Below are 15,837 nucleotides of genomic sequence, written 5' to 3' on the forward strand. Positions count from 1 at the left end.
GGATTTATAAAGACTGTGCTTCTGACAGCTTTTCCTCCTTCACTGTTCTGAAAGATTTAAAAGCAGTGATTTAGCTAGATGCATGGAAACCATAAACTTCATATTTGCAGATGATACAAACCTTCTGAGACGGATGCATCATACAGTGAAATACTGGTTCAGAAACATCTCTATGAGCAAGGAGGATGAGGGACCAATGGTAAGATGACATATCTTGGGGGAAAAAATGTGAGTTTCTAAAACTGGATTTGGATTCCAACTGCAGAAGTAGAGACTGGTAGAAATTTGTCTAGACAATGGTCCTTGTTTAAAAGATCAAAGGGTTTGAAGGAGATTTTGAGAATTGGAAGGGACTGTGGTGGCTGTGTAGCCCAAGCCATCCTCCAAAGGAATCCTCACTATCATCTACCAGTAATGCTCATCCGGCTTCTTCCTGACCATGTCCTAAAAGAGAGCCCACTACATCTGAAGGCAGCCTGGCCCATGTATGATTAGATCTAATTTCTAGGAATTGTTTTTCTTACCTCACTCCCACATTTGCCTCTCATTGTTACTGATTTTGTAAAACAAAACACATTTACTTTTTCTCATACAGCAATCCTTCCAGTACTGAACGCAGAAATCATGGCCCTCTCTCTTCTCTAGGCTGTATCCCCAGTTCCTTCACATGACTTTTCTATAGCATGGACTCAATGACCTTCACCCGCCTGGTTGCCTCAGGAATGTTTCCTGGTTTAGCCCAAAATTGTGAATGATACTACAGATGTGTTTTGACCTGGGAAACATGCTCTAGTAGGGTCACCTCCTCATCCTTGGACACTGAACGTCCTTTAATGCAGACTAATATAATAGGGCTTTGAGAACCGACTGCTCTCCCGGTTTTGTAGTTCAGTGAATAAACATTTCCTCTCAGCCCTGGTGGTGCATATTGGCTTTATACTCAGATCAATATAGTTTTTTGTTTTCTCTGTTGTGTCACACTTGTTGATTCATATTGAGGCTGGTTGGTTGTTGTCCTTTTTCTCAAAGGCCATCAAATAACATCACTATGCTAGAGTCAAGTTTCCATGTGTCTGACTGTGACTGATCAGGCCAATACAAGCTTGGAATGCTTCATCACAGGTTGGACACAGATAATCCGTGTGAACATTTGAGGTGGATTCTCAAAATTTTTGCATCCTGAGTTTCCTTTGAGCTGTTTTAATTCTGCTTTACTCATAGAGCACAACACCCCTTCTGATGTGGGCATGCCATGCTGAGTGACCCCGTGCCAGCATATCCCATGTCACACAATTAAATCCAAAATTCTTGAGAGAGACCTTGAGAGTGTCCTTGTATTGCTTCTTCTGACCACCATGTGATCACCTGCCCCATGTGAGTTCTCTATAAAATAGATTTTTTTGCAAGTTTACATTTTGCATTCGAACAATGGGGCCAGTTCATAGGAGTTGTGCTCTCTGAAGCATAGTTTGAATGCTTGGTAGCTCAGCTTGAGCATGGACATCAGTGTCTGGTACTTTATCCTGCCAGGTGATCCTCAGAATCTTCCTAAGACAGTTCAAATGGAAGTGATTCAGTTTCCTGGCATGGCCCTGGTAGACTGTCCATGTTTCACAAGCATATAACAATGAGGTCAGCACAACGACTCTATAGACCTTCAATTTGGTAGTCAGTCTAATACCTCTTCTCTCCCAAACTTTTCTTCAGAGTCTCCCAAACACGGAGCTAGCTCTGGTAATGCATGCATCAACCTCATTGTCAACATGTACATCTCTGAAAAGTACATGACCAAGGTAAATGAACTTACAGCATTCAAAACTTCTCCATTTGCTGTAACTGATGGTTCAATGTATGGATGGTGTGGTGGTGACTGATGGAGCACCTGTGGTTTCTTGATGTTACTTATTAGGCTAAAATTAACACAGGCAGCAGACAATTGATCCATACTTTGTTGCATCTCAGCTTCAGAGGCTGCACTGAGTGCACAATCATCTGTAAACAGAAAATCATGTACCAACACTCCCTCCACTTTGGTCTTGGCTTGTGGCTTTTTCAAATTGAACCAACCAGCCAACTAATATTGCCATCAGCTGAATTCTCTTTTGCGTTAATAAGTAAAATGTCCTTGCAAAGTTCTTGAAAAAAAGAAAAGAAAGTGCAGATATTTTCTGTCTGCCTCCAGTTGAACATATATGGAATATACGTGACCAAGGCAAGAATTACAGGAACCATAGGACTATAGAGGGCAGTTCACTGTTTGTGTTGCACACTCAGGTTTGGCTCAGCAGCTCATGGATCATCAGTTCTTTTATTTTCTCTGAGATCTAGAAGACCCTTCATTGCCACCCATAGAAGCTTCTCTGTCACCCAAGGTCAGAAGGAGGTTCACCAAGACTTCACATTAAAAATCAACAGACTGACTCAAGTATCTCTCAGCAAAGGGATTCACCAAAAGCAGCAATGGTTACCACAATCTGCCCCTACAAATAGAGAACATCCTCCCACAAATACCCACCATGTCTATGGGGAGAGTGAGCACTAGCTTAAAGGACAATGTCAATGAGACACGTGTCTCTCCTAGCTCCTTTGATCTTCTTTCTTTCTGATGGTGAATGAAGAACAATTGTCATGAACTACCTAATGGGGAAATGTCCAAAAATGGGATTCCCTATCTGGCAACCACGTGTCCATGGAGGCATAGTTCCTGTGTTTCACTCATGCCTGCTCTTTCCTGATCTTGTGTCATCCTGCTGATCAGGTCATCCCAGAAGGGCTATGTCTGGGCAACTGCAATATGCAACTGATCCATGACTGATTACACCAGCAACTAGAAACTGTAGCAAAGTCTACCAGAAAGTGGTAGGAGGCTTATTTACGAAGGAGATGCTGGCAGATAGATGTGGAAAGACAGTCCCCTAAGTATGAGGTCATCTTCAGGGAGTGGAGCCTTTGAAGAGAGAAAGACCAGTTGTGAACCCTGGAAAGGCACCAATCCCTAGAGCTCAGCAGTGTCCTAGACATAAAGGGAACTTCATGACTTTTGGGGTCAGGGGATAAGAGATAACCCTTTGCCAGGCATGTTTTCTGCACATGTACTTCACCAATACCATACTGAAATTTGAGCCGTCTCCCTAAGGATCTTGTATGTGGAAGGGGATAATAATGCACTTCCATTTAGGGGGATAATTTCAAAACTCTTTTTCTTGCTATATCTTTTCAATACATCCCTTTTTCTAAAAAGCCCGTACTGGCTGATTGATAATGGGAAACATACTGGATGTGGGGGACTAAGGAACCAGTGTGAGAAATCTCAGCTCCTCAGGGTTACCACTCAAATCCTGAGGGGAGTGGTAGCTAAGTATCTTCTGGGGACTCATCCATCAGTTAAAATGAGTGTTAGGAAAAGGAGCCCAGAGGGGATGCTACATCCTGAAAGACAGTTTAGAGACCAGTGAGTCTAACCTCTTCATTCTGCAGGTGAGGAAAGTGAAGCCCCGAGAGGGGATGTGATTGGCCCCAAATCACCCAAAGAGATGGTGGTGGATCAGGAGCTGGAACGCTGCTCTCCTGACCCCAAATTGAACTGTCTTTATGTTCTTCTTCTAGTTCCCAGTATATGTTGTTGCAGCTCTAATAATACACTAATGTCTAATAAAGGGCAGACTTTGAAGTTTTCAAGGTGAGCAGTGATGGCCAAGTTTAAAATCTCTCGTCCTTGAGATGGGGCATGAAAAAAGTACATATGAGTCATGCTCAGGCAATTCCCTTTTTGTCACTGAAAGGAATTTTCAGTTATTCCTGGCAGGCCCAACCTCTGTTGTTAGCAAAGGGGAAGGCGAAGGCTGGGCGGTGACTTACCTTCTTAGAATGGCCCTGAACTAGGTCAGACTCTCTATCAGAGGACTCAGTTCATAAAGAAACCCCAAAGCAAGCTAAAAGTAAGCAGGCTGCTGGTCATTAGAGCCTCTTTGGTGGAAGAAAAAAGGTCTGCTCCATAATCATAATCACAACGTTTATAATATAGCACTTTGTGCTAGTTACTCTGCTTTCCAAGTGATATTGCATCCTTATAATTACTTTAGGTTCCTTATCATCCCCAATTTACGGATGAGGAAACTGAAGCAAACAGAGCTTAAGTAATTCCCTCAGGGTCATACAGCTAGTAAATGTCTGAAGCTAAATTTTACCTCACATCTTCTGGACTCCAGGGTTGATGCTCTAGCCACTGCACAACACTGTTACATGCCAGGAAATAAAGGAGCCCTTCCTTCTTCATTTAGGCAACTGAGAAGTAAGTAGACCACTGATCTTGGTATTCAAGGCCCTCTAGAACTTGGTGCCCTTTTACCCTTCATCCTTATCTCAGACAACTCTTCCCTTCTCAGAATTTGAACTCAGGTCCTCAGACTTGAAAAATGTCCTCTTTCCCACATGACTCAAGGAGCCCTGGGATCCCAAAGGAGAGTGATCTGTTCCCTAGCACATTTCTTACAGTGCTTTATCTCTACGTTTCCTCCACGTTTGTTTTATTCCCTCAGGTCGGCAACATCTGGGTCATCGCCTTTTCTCAATTATGTTGGTCGTAAAAATTCTACGGAAAGTAAGGCTTAAGTCTTATTGTCTGTATCCCCAGCAACTGAGACAGGACCCTGGAGATAACTGGTCCTTCAGAAATGATGGTTGAGTTTGTTGGATGCAAAATAATGAGTTGGCTTTTTATTAAGTGACTGCTTCTGGGCACAGAACAGATGTTGAAAAAAGACCTGAGACTTAAAGTTATATCACCATGGACCTTTCCCCCCCAAATCTGTCCTTCTTCCTAAATGCTCTGATGAATAATTATTGGATCAATAACCATAAGGAAGAGCCAAAGACAATTCCAAGTCTTGGAGCATCAGAGACAGCGGAAGAAAGAGGGCACTTAGAGGGTGAATAGTTTTCATAGGAAAGGTCAGTAAAGATGTAGCCTTAAGTCTCAGGTCTTTTCCTAGTATTTTTAACTTTTTCTAACATCATTATCACCAATGTTTATATAGCATTGAAGGTGTGTATAGCATCTTATCTATGTGATCTCATTTGGCACATAAGAAGCTTTTTAAATGCTTTTTTTCATTCATTGCTTTCTTAACGACTGCAGCCTTCGCACCCTCGAATATCCCTCTTCCAGATGTCCCTCCTCCTTTTGGTGAATTCCTTGGCAGAAGTGGGCCCTGTTTGGGGGACTGGGCTGGGTCAGCAGGGTTTCATTCCTCTCCTGGCTACCGCCACATTTGCCCTTTCCCCCAGTTCTTTTCATGATTTCTCATTTCTAACTCTTGGCATGGTGTGTGGCACAGAGGAAGCCCTTAATAAAAGCTTGCATTCTTGTGGCCTTTAGATTGGGTATATAAAGGAGAGAGGGAGAGAGAGAGAGAGGGAGAGAGACAGAGAGAGAGAGAGAGAGAGAGAGAGAGAGAGAGAGAGAGAGAGAGAGAGAGAGAGAGAGAGAGAGAGAGAGAGAGAGAATGAGGGAGGGGGACAGGGAGAAAGAGAGAGAGATTCCTTTCCATGGAGGACAGAGCTGTCAAACTCACAGTCAGTAAACCTCCCAGGGAAGCCCAAACCAGATTATAATGTAACAGAATTTTTTCATAAAATACATACAGATACAATGCAACCTAATTAATGGCAATTGTCTTTTTCTAAGTCATTTTGTGTCCTTTGGAAAGATGCTACTTGAGGCTCCACATAAAGAGAAACTTCCCCAATGAAAGATGTCCCAGGACAGGAGGGGCTTCCTCAGGAGGTTATAATTTCAGTCTCTGGAAGTCTTCAAGCAGAGGGTGTGTGGACATTGCTTAGGAATATTGTGGACGAAATTCTTGTGAAGATGGGGGTTGGACCTGGTGGCCTCAGGGAGCTGTGATGTGAGGATTACTGCTGCTGCCTGCCTCTTTCTGGCTTGGTCACTTAATAATTTCACCATTTTGGAAAAGTATTGTTCCCCGCCCCCCACAGAGATTTTGGGGCCTCAGTATCCCCATCTGTTAAATGAAGAAAATTGAATTGATTGCTTCGAGTGTGGCAATGAATTCCCCATCTCTGGAGGTATTTAGATGAAGTCTTAATGATTTCTTGTTAGGGTATTATAGGGGCTAGTCTTACTTCCACTTGGTTTTAAATAGTTACCTCGAATGTGCCATTCAGTAATGACATTCTGTGATTCAATTTACAGAAAATTTAAAAAAGAAAACTTAATGGGTCAGTTTCACAGAAAATACATCAGAGGAACAAAAATTGGAAAGGACCTTGCCAATTACCTTCCCTGCTTCACAGATGAGGAAACTCAAGAAATGAGAAGGGAAGTGAGCTGGCCAGGGCAGCTGGAATTTGAATTCAAGACGCTGACACACTGTCCAATATGTGCCTGTTTTTTAAAATATGTTCACCCTTCTGTTACTGTTATTCATAAATATCAAGTTATTAAGGAGGTGAATTTTAATAGTATAATTTAAATTAGATCTTCCACTTTTCCTAGGAAGAATCAATGTTTCAAGTTTTGGTTAATGCAAATTTCGCTTTCTGTATTCTCTCTCATTTCAGATTTTTCTCCTAATAGTAAAACAAAGCCTCAACATTTTAGACTTTTAAATTAATTTTTGTGTCTGCAGACCTTATAATTCCTATGTTTTCTGTATGTAATTAAGGTCTTTTGAATCCATTATCCAGTGTGTTAGGTACTCCTTCCCAACCTTCTATGACTTTTGCAAATTATGTGTGTGTACCTGTATATGTGTGTGTATGCATATATATATAATATACACATATATACAGTCACACATACATACAGATATACATATACACATACAAAACACTCATATCATTATATGAGAGAGAGAGAGAGAGAGAGAGAGAGAGAGAGAGAGAGAGAGAGAGAGAGAGAGAGAGATCATAAGGAAAAGTAAAGACCCTTGGAAAACTCCAGTGGCTATATTCTTTTATTCTGGGCATTCAGCCAAGTCTGAAGCCACCTCTTTGTTCCATAAACTAATTTATATCTTTCCATCTATTTTTTTAAAAAAATTAAGAATAACATAAAAGAGTTTTGTTAAATTCATTGCCAAAATCTAGCTATACCACAAAGTATTACCTAACAAATTTTTTTTTAAACCTAATCAATCAATGGTTATTTATCTAGGAAAATTTTGTCATGAGGATGAACAGCCTAAGGAAGAAGCGAGTTCTTATTCAGAGGAAAGACTGAATGGCCACATGTGGGGTATGTTAGAGAGGGGATATCTCTCTACTATCTCTATAAACTATACGTGTACATATATACCTATATATATACACACATAACTATGTACATATACATTTATACATACACATTTTTGTATGTGTGTATACACAGACAGATGCACACACACACATCTCTCTCTCTCTCTCTCTCTCACTCTCTCTCTCTCACTCTCTCTCTCTCTCTCTATATATATATAGTGTGTGTGTGTTTATATAGATTTCCCTCCCTCTCCCCTCCCCCATTTCGATTGTATGAAATGACCTCTGAAGGCCCATCCATAGATCTGACACTTTGATCAGGCCCTCCACTGGCTGATTGCTGCCTTTTCCAGATACTGATCACTTCAGTTTACTTATTAATTTTAGTGATTATTAATAACTTCCAGAGATTTTCTTCTTCAGAAGAATTCCCCCACCAGTATGACATTGTGGGGAGGAGTTCTGATGGTGCCAGTTTTCAGGGTGGTAGCTCTGAAGATAAGGGGAACGAGGTCTTCCCATTTCTAATCACCAAGGGGAGGAGCATGGCAGGAGACCACTATCATGGTGGATTGGATATTCCAGGATGCAAGATGCCCTTGAAATGTTTTTCCATCTCCCAGAATTGGCCCAACTGGAATCTCAGAAAATGTTTTCTCTGGCTTGTCTTGCCCAAGGCCCCAAGCCTGTGACTGTGTCTAGCAGGCCTTTGATCCCAGGCCTATTTTGGGAGCATTCAGTGATGTCATGTTTTCTCCACTTGGGAGAGACGCCTCCAACTAACTGGGACATTGACAGTAATCTATGGAAGGGCATCAGAACTCCACAGGGGACAGATAAAACAGTACATACACTGAATCTCCTGGTCTCTTCCCAGGAAGGGTGGTTAGGTCTACATGACAGAACTCCCCTCACCAAGGTAAAACAAGGAATAACCTTAGAAAGGACAGAAACTAATTGTCTCAACTTCCATCCCCAGTGGAAAGAATTACTGAAGAAGCAAAATGTTTCAGGTTTCCCCAGATGTATAGCTCAACTCACAAGCCATTTGCAAGGTCCTGATTTTGGGGACCTTGTCTTTGGGGGGTATTGAATCAGGGCAATATCTGAGGGACTGTAGAAGAATAAATACTAGGTTTTAGGGGAACTGGGCTCTGGCACTACCTTGTTGTGTGACCTTGGACAGGTCATTTCCTCTCTCTTTAGCTTGCCCTCTGTTAACTGTCATTGCTGGACTAGTTGAGTTCCAGGGTTCTTTCTGGTCTTGACATTCTATGTTCTATATTTGAAGGTCAATATTTCTGTGCAAAGGTCTCCTTGACCTCTGACATGCTGTGTCCCCTGTTCAAGGGCACATCTCAGCTTTTATATTAAATGTAAAAATATAAGGTCTCTCAAAGGATCATTGACATAGATTTAAACCCTAGATTTAGAGCTGGAAGACAACTTGGAATCCATCAAGTCATTTTATAGATGAAGAAACTGAGGCTGGAAGAGGAGAAGTGAGTTGCCCAGAGTTCCAACGCCAGGATCCTGTCAGTCTTAGGCAGAATTCAAACCCAGATTTTTCTGCTTCCAAGTCCAGAGCTCTACCCATTGAGCCTCCTGATGTCTCCTCACTCTTACTAAGATTCTGTAGTTGTGTCATCAAACCCAATTTCCTGAAAGTGCTCAACTTCTTTATTGGGACTAACTTCAACAATTTATGCTAAATATACTCAGGAGTGACAAAGTGACACTGTATGTCTCCACCTTGTACCCGCTCCCTAAAATGGCCTCTCTTGTTCTGTTAATCTGCTCCTTCTCTTGTCCCCTGGCTCCTGAGCAGCTTGTCCTAGCTTCCCCTTCTTGGCTGATCTCTTTTGTAATGGAATGCGCCCCTCACCCCAAATCTCTGCTTTTCCAAATGGCCCTAGTCCTTCCCATTCCACCATAAATCCTCCTCTCCCACTCCTGTATACAGGAATCCTCCTTGTTTAAATGCGCAGTTAGGTGACTCAAGGTAGCTAGGTGGTACAGTGGATAGAGCCCTGAGCTTCAAATCATGAGGACTCATCTTTATGAGTTCAAATCTGGCCTCAGACATTTCCTAGCTTGGTGACCGTAAGCAAGTCACTTCATCCTGTTTCATCTCAGGTCCCTTTTCTACAAAATGAGCTGGAGAAGAAATGGTACACCATTCCAGTATCTTTGCCAAGAAAATCCCCAAAAAGGGTCACACGGAGTCAGACTCAACAGAGATGACTCAACAATGATAACAAAAGGAAATACTTAGAATTATCAGCTGCGATGATATGTGCTTAAATATTGACACTGACTTTTCAGTAGCCACGTGTGATAGAAGTGGTAAATAATGTTGTCCTCACCATTTTACAGAGTTGGAAACTGAGGCTCAGAGGGAGTGACTTTTTCAAGATTATACAGCTTGAAAGATTTAAATCCAGGTCTCCTGATTCCACATCCACTGCTGAGTCATGGCTTTAATGCTGTTAGATGTTATCTGCCCTAGTTGAAATGTAGCTCCTTGAGAGGAGAGACTCTGTGTGACGGTTTTTGAATCCTTATTGCTTAGCACAGGGCCTGGAGCATAATAGAGATGAAAAGATTCTCTGTCTATCTATCTATCTATCTATCTATCTATCTATCTATCTATCTATCTATCTATCTATCTATCTATTCATCTGTCTGTCTGTCTATCTTTCTATCTACTTACCTATCATGTATCTATCTGTTTATCTATCTCTCTGTCAGTCTGTCTATCTGTCTATTATCTATCTACCTATTTGTCTATCTATCATCTCTCTGTATATCTATCATCTATCTGTCTGTCTATCTATCTATCTATCTATCTATATATCGTAAGTCTATCTGAATGTGGCATTTATTGTCTATATCATCTTTTTGGCACTTAGTAAATCTCATGGTTTAGGGAGGGAACTTCTTCCATAGTTCCATTAAACCCAATCAGGTGCTCAGTCAAAACATCAGACTCTCTTGAACAGATTCAGTGCCCCCAAAGCATCTCACTTTGGAGATCTCTGGCAGGATCCCAGAGGGTCATCAGGTTGTCACTGAAGAATCCATCAATCATTCAACAGGTATGGATTAAGCATTCCCTTTGTGTCTGGCACTGTCCTGCTCTGGAGGCACAAAGACAAAAAAGCTGTCCCTGAAGTCAAGGGGTTTACATTCTACTGGGGGAGCAGGAACATTACACAGGAAAGTAAATACAAAATATTTAAAAACAAAACAAAATAATTTGGAAAACAATTTCCCATATTTATTAAATAATGAATTTGAGGCTTAATACTGAGATGCCTGTGTCCAGCTCCAATGTTCTATCTATGACAAATATTGTCTCCTGATGACTCTTCTGTCAAGATGTGGGCTATTCTCATCTTGCTCTTATCACTCATTGTGACTTCAAGGTTCTCAAAAGCTAAGCTGGAAAAGCAGAAGACCTCTGCTCCTTGAACCCACAAAATCCAGAATTTCTTATCCCTAATCTCTTTCTTGAGGAAGTCCTACATCGACAACTGTCTCTTGGACATTTCTAGCTAGATATCCCATAGATATATCAAATTAAAAAGTCCAAAATGGAATCTACCATCTTCTATCTTTCCTCAAAATCTTTCTCTCTTCTGAAGTTCCCACTTTCTTTAGAGTTCACCACCATCCTCTCATGACCAAAATTCTCATTCTCAACATCATCGTTGACTCCTCACCATCAATCACCCCAATCAATCGCTAAATCTTGTTATTTCTGTCTTTACACAATTTCTTCCATAGGTGCCCCTCTCTCTACTAACACAGTCACAGTTCACATCTGGATTACCTCTTGATCAATAATTTCCTGATTGGGATCACTCCCTCAAGTCTTTCCCCACTCTAATTCATCCTCCACTCAGTTTTCAAAGTGATGTTCTTAAAACATAGGTCTGACTACTCAGTAAACTTCATTGGTTCACTATAGTCTCTAGGATATGATCTCTGAAGGTTCTTTCCTGCCTCATGCATCCCTGCCTTCCAAATCTTCTTGCATTGTACTGTTTTACAATCCAGCCATATTGTCTTACTCATTCTTCATTCCTACCTGCCTATTACCTAACTCCATACCTACATACATATATAAACACATACATGTATACATATAAGTATATATGTTATGTACATGCATACACACATGTATATATGTGTATACATGTGCATATATGTGTATATAATTGTAATGTCCTTGAAGCAGTGATTGGTTGACTGTTTACTATGTCTTTGCTTATTGCTTAATTTCAGTGTAAGAAAAGTTATAAGAAAATTTAAGAATTCCCAGCAAAAATCAGTTGTTGGAAGAGTCACTCTCCATTGTCATCTGCAGATCTGCTTGACCTGAGTTCCACAGAATGTGATGCCTTTCCCAGGATAAGCTGATCAGCTGAAGTTACATTACTACAGGCTAATCCAGCCTTGAATACTCAACATCTTTTCACCTCCCTCAGCTTCCTATCCTCTCTGACTGGAAAGCAGGAGGGAGAACATTAACCCCTTTCCAAAACCTTCCTTTAATAGAGTATAGGGATGTGGACTTTGCAGCTCACTCTGCACTTTTCATGGGCAGTGTTGTTTGCTTTGAACTCCATGGATCTTGATGCTCCTGGGTCAGGTACCCCTGGTGTCTGTTTCCTCCCACCCCTGCTTTCTATCTTCCTTTTTGGATATTTTCTTCCCTCATGACATTATAAACTCCGTGAGACCAAGGACTGTCTTTCTCTTTACTGTATCCCCAATGCTTAGCACAATGCCTGGCACATAGTAGGCACTTCATAAATGGATAGTTTGATGGTTTGGGGCAGTGTCAGCTGTAATCCCATCCAGAAGTGTGTGAGGCAGTACAGTCTATGGGGCTGTGGAATGAGAATCAGCATCACAGTAGTCAGGCAAATTGAATAGAGAGCCAGCCTTAGAGAGGGGGAGTTGGATCTGGGTTCAGGTTCTACTTCTGACCCATTTTCATTGTATGACTCCAGGCCGGTTAGTCAACCTCCAAGTACCCCTGGAAGCTTTTGGTCTGTGAGCTACATGAACTGCTAATCTGTGTTGATTGATTGAGTTTCCATACTGGGCATTCTCTACACTAATGAAATCACAGTTCTAACCAAAATGGATGGTATAAAGCTTTTCCAGATGCTGGTATCAATTCGATCCCTTCTTACCATCAGGAATTTTACAAGACCCATTTCAGTTCATCCTTAGGAATTTCTCTTTTGTCAGCCTAAATCTTCCATGACAGTATGTGTGAGAATGATATTGGCAAATATGACTTAACAAAAGGAACACTATATTTGGGGGCCAGAGGATCTGGGTTTGAATGCTACTTCACCCATTCGTCATTTATGGGAGCTTGGCTTTGGAAACCTCATGCAACTCTTTGTCACTGATCTTTTGACTCCCTCTCTGGGCCTCGGTTTCCTCTGGCCCAAGATGAGAGGGACTGGTCTCGATCATTCCCTAAGGCTCCTCCTAGCTCTGAATCCCATGTCCTTAGCAACAGCACCATTGGGCTGACAAAATGAGAATGCCCAGGTTCAGAGAAATGGTCCCCTGCTGAAAATACAAACAAATCTAATCTCCTGAACGGGAGAGATGAATCCCAGGAATGTGGGGGTCTCTCATGTCAGATAGACAATTATTGGCCGGATGTCAGATTGCCTAATGCAATGAGGATGGCGTTTCCTGTTTCATCTGAAATGTGGCCAGAGATGCCAGAGCGCATTTATCTTCTCAAGTGACAGGGGCTGACATTTGGAGGAGATGAAGTAACCATTAGGGGAAGGGGGAGGGAGCTTGAGGTACAGGAGGAGAAAGAGGAAGCTTTAATTCCCAGAGTCATGTTCTCTCTCTCTCCCTCCCTCTCTCCCTTTCCCTTTCTTCCCCCTTCACATGAGCATGCACACACACACACACACACACACACACACACACACACAAGCACACACATCTCATATTTCTGTTTCTTTATTCTTTTCAGTCTCTATATTTTTCTCTCTCTACCTTCTTATCTCCTCATCTTTGTTTCTGCATTTGTATCTGTCTTTGTCTCTGTTTCTGTTTCTCTCTCTCTCTGACTCTTTAGTAAGTGGTTGCTTTGTAGCAGGCATATTGCTAGGTACTGAGAATAAAAATGTAAAAGATGAGATAGGCGCTCAAGAGTAAGAAGAGGCACCCATGGTCTCCATGGCCAGGGAGGGGTGTTTGACTTAGCTAAGTGACAAGACAGAGTCCAATCCTGGGACTTGATGACCAAACCCTTTTCAGCTAAGGGTGGTGCTGAATGAGTTAGGGTTCCCAGAATCAGAGGTAAAAGCACATGTGTGTGTGCACATGTGTGTGTGTTTGTGTGTGTAGGGGATGGAATCCACCTCTTCAAGGTTAACCAGGCTGCTCCTTGGATGGCAGATACAATTGTTATGAAAGCATTTTTCACTTTGTAAGACCTTTTGCCATAGCTTGTGCTCTGCTCTGGTAGACCTGAACACATGCAGCCATCTCCCATCATGCACCATTAAGGAAGGACTCCATTTGTCAAGCCAAAGGAATTTCAGTCCTACAGTAGAATTCTATACATTCAGCCAACTGGTGGAATTGATATTTTTAGGCAGGAAGTCTCTGTAGCTCCTTCAAAACAGATCCCACTGAAACTGAAATTGTGTTGAAGGGGGGTAAGAATCATTCAACATAATTCAGTGTCCTGAATCCTAATTTCCCCAATGTTGTCAAGCTTGCTATGCTCCAAGTATGTCAGGAAATAGTATTTTTGGGATATTCAAAGATTTGGCCAACAGAGTGCCTGGAGAGAGAGAGAGAGAGAGAGAGAGAGAGAGAGAGAGAGAGAGAGAGAGAGAGAGAGAGAGAGAGAGAGAGAAGGAGAGAGAGAGATAGATAGATAGAGAGAGGGAGGGAGGGAGACACTGAGGCACAGAGAAAGAGGAGAGACAGACACAGATACAGAAACAGAAAAGAGAGAGAAGAGATAGAGAAAGAAAAACAGAGACAGAGATAGAGAGATAGAAACAGAGAAGAACAGGCAACAGGGAAAGGAGACAAAGTGAGAGAGAAACAGAGAGAAAGAAAGAGAAAGCCTGCCAGGCCCATGCACACCAGGGGTACTTCTTACTTCAGTGCACACACAGACTCAGTATAGCTTGAGAGTTATAAAGCACCAGGGCTGTCAGAGGAAATTCCTGGCTTAGTTCAAACATACAAATCTACCAAATATGTCTATTAGGTAATGAAATCGGATCCTCAACACTAATCCTAACCATACAAGATAAACCATTATTTCTAAAAGGAGTATCCTGATGTATTAATTCCGCTGGACCCAGTTGCACTGACCTTGACATGCGGCCTCATTTTGTACTCCAATTTCTAGCAGAGAGAGAAGAGACAGAAAGAGGGAAGAAAGGCTGCTAATGAATCACTCTCTTGTCTTGCAGAGCAGCACTAGAAAGAGAAGTGACAGAAGAGCTGCACTACTGACTCCCTTCCATCTAGGTGTATGGCGTTGCCTATACAATGCTAGGTGGTGCAGAGGATAGAGCACCAGGTCTGGGGTCAGGAAGACCTGAGTTCAAATCTGACCTCAGACATTTACTAGCTGTGTGACCTTGGGCAACTCACTTTATCCTGTATTTGCCCCAGTCCCTCATCTGCAAAATAGGGACACACTGGAGAAGGAAATGTCAAACCACTCCGGTATCTTAGGCAAGAAAACCCCATGAACAACATCCCTGGGGTTATGTAGACTGAGACGTGATTGAAATATTGAACCCCAGAAAACACATGAGACCCTAAAGCACATGCGTTGAAACCCTCTAGAGTTTCCCATAGATCTTCACTGGATGTCTATAGATTTTTGCCCTTCCTCCACTTCCAGCAAGCTTGCTTATCTGTTTTCCTAGGTACTGCATAGCTCAAAGGTGGGAGGCAGAGCGGGAGGGAAATCAGAAGTGAAAGAACACTTGCCACAAAAAGAAGACAGAAGGCTTAGGAAAACAGGATCCCCCAAGGGGGCTCCTGCCACTTTTCCGCATCTGTAGATATTTGGAAATTATTGCTGACATCAAGCCTAGATCTGCTTGTCTGGAGCTTTGCCACGAGGCTCGTTCATCCTTCCAGACCTAATCAATAGATCAAGCAAACCCCAGGATTTTCTAATCCTTAGGATTCTGTGAGCATTGGCAGAGCAAATGACCCATCTGTGGCAACTTGGACTTCTACTCCATACAGGGACAACCTCTCAGCTTGGTAGCTATCCCCCTTGGAGGTCTGGTGAATTCGTACTCATAACTAATAACTGGCATTTATATGGCACTTGAAGGTTTTTATCTTATTTTACCCTTCTGACAAACCTGGGGAGGTAGGTGCTATTAATACACTCATTTTACAGATGAGGAAATTTAGGCAACTGAGGTGAATGCATGTGTTCAGGGTCACACGGATAGCAAGTACCTGAGTCTAGATTTGAACTCAGACCTTTCTAATTTCAGGTCCAGTGCTCAATCCACTCTGCCCCCTACATACTTTTAA

This window comes from Notamacropus eugenii, chromosome 1, assembly GCF_028372415.1.
Source record: "Notamacropus eugenii isolate mMacEug1 chromosome 1, mMacEug1.pri_v2, whole genome shotgun sequence".
NCBI classification, from domain to species: Eukaryota; Metazoa; Chordata; class Mammalia; order Diprotodontia; family Macropodidae; genus Notamacropus; species Notamacropus eugenii.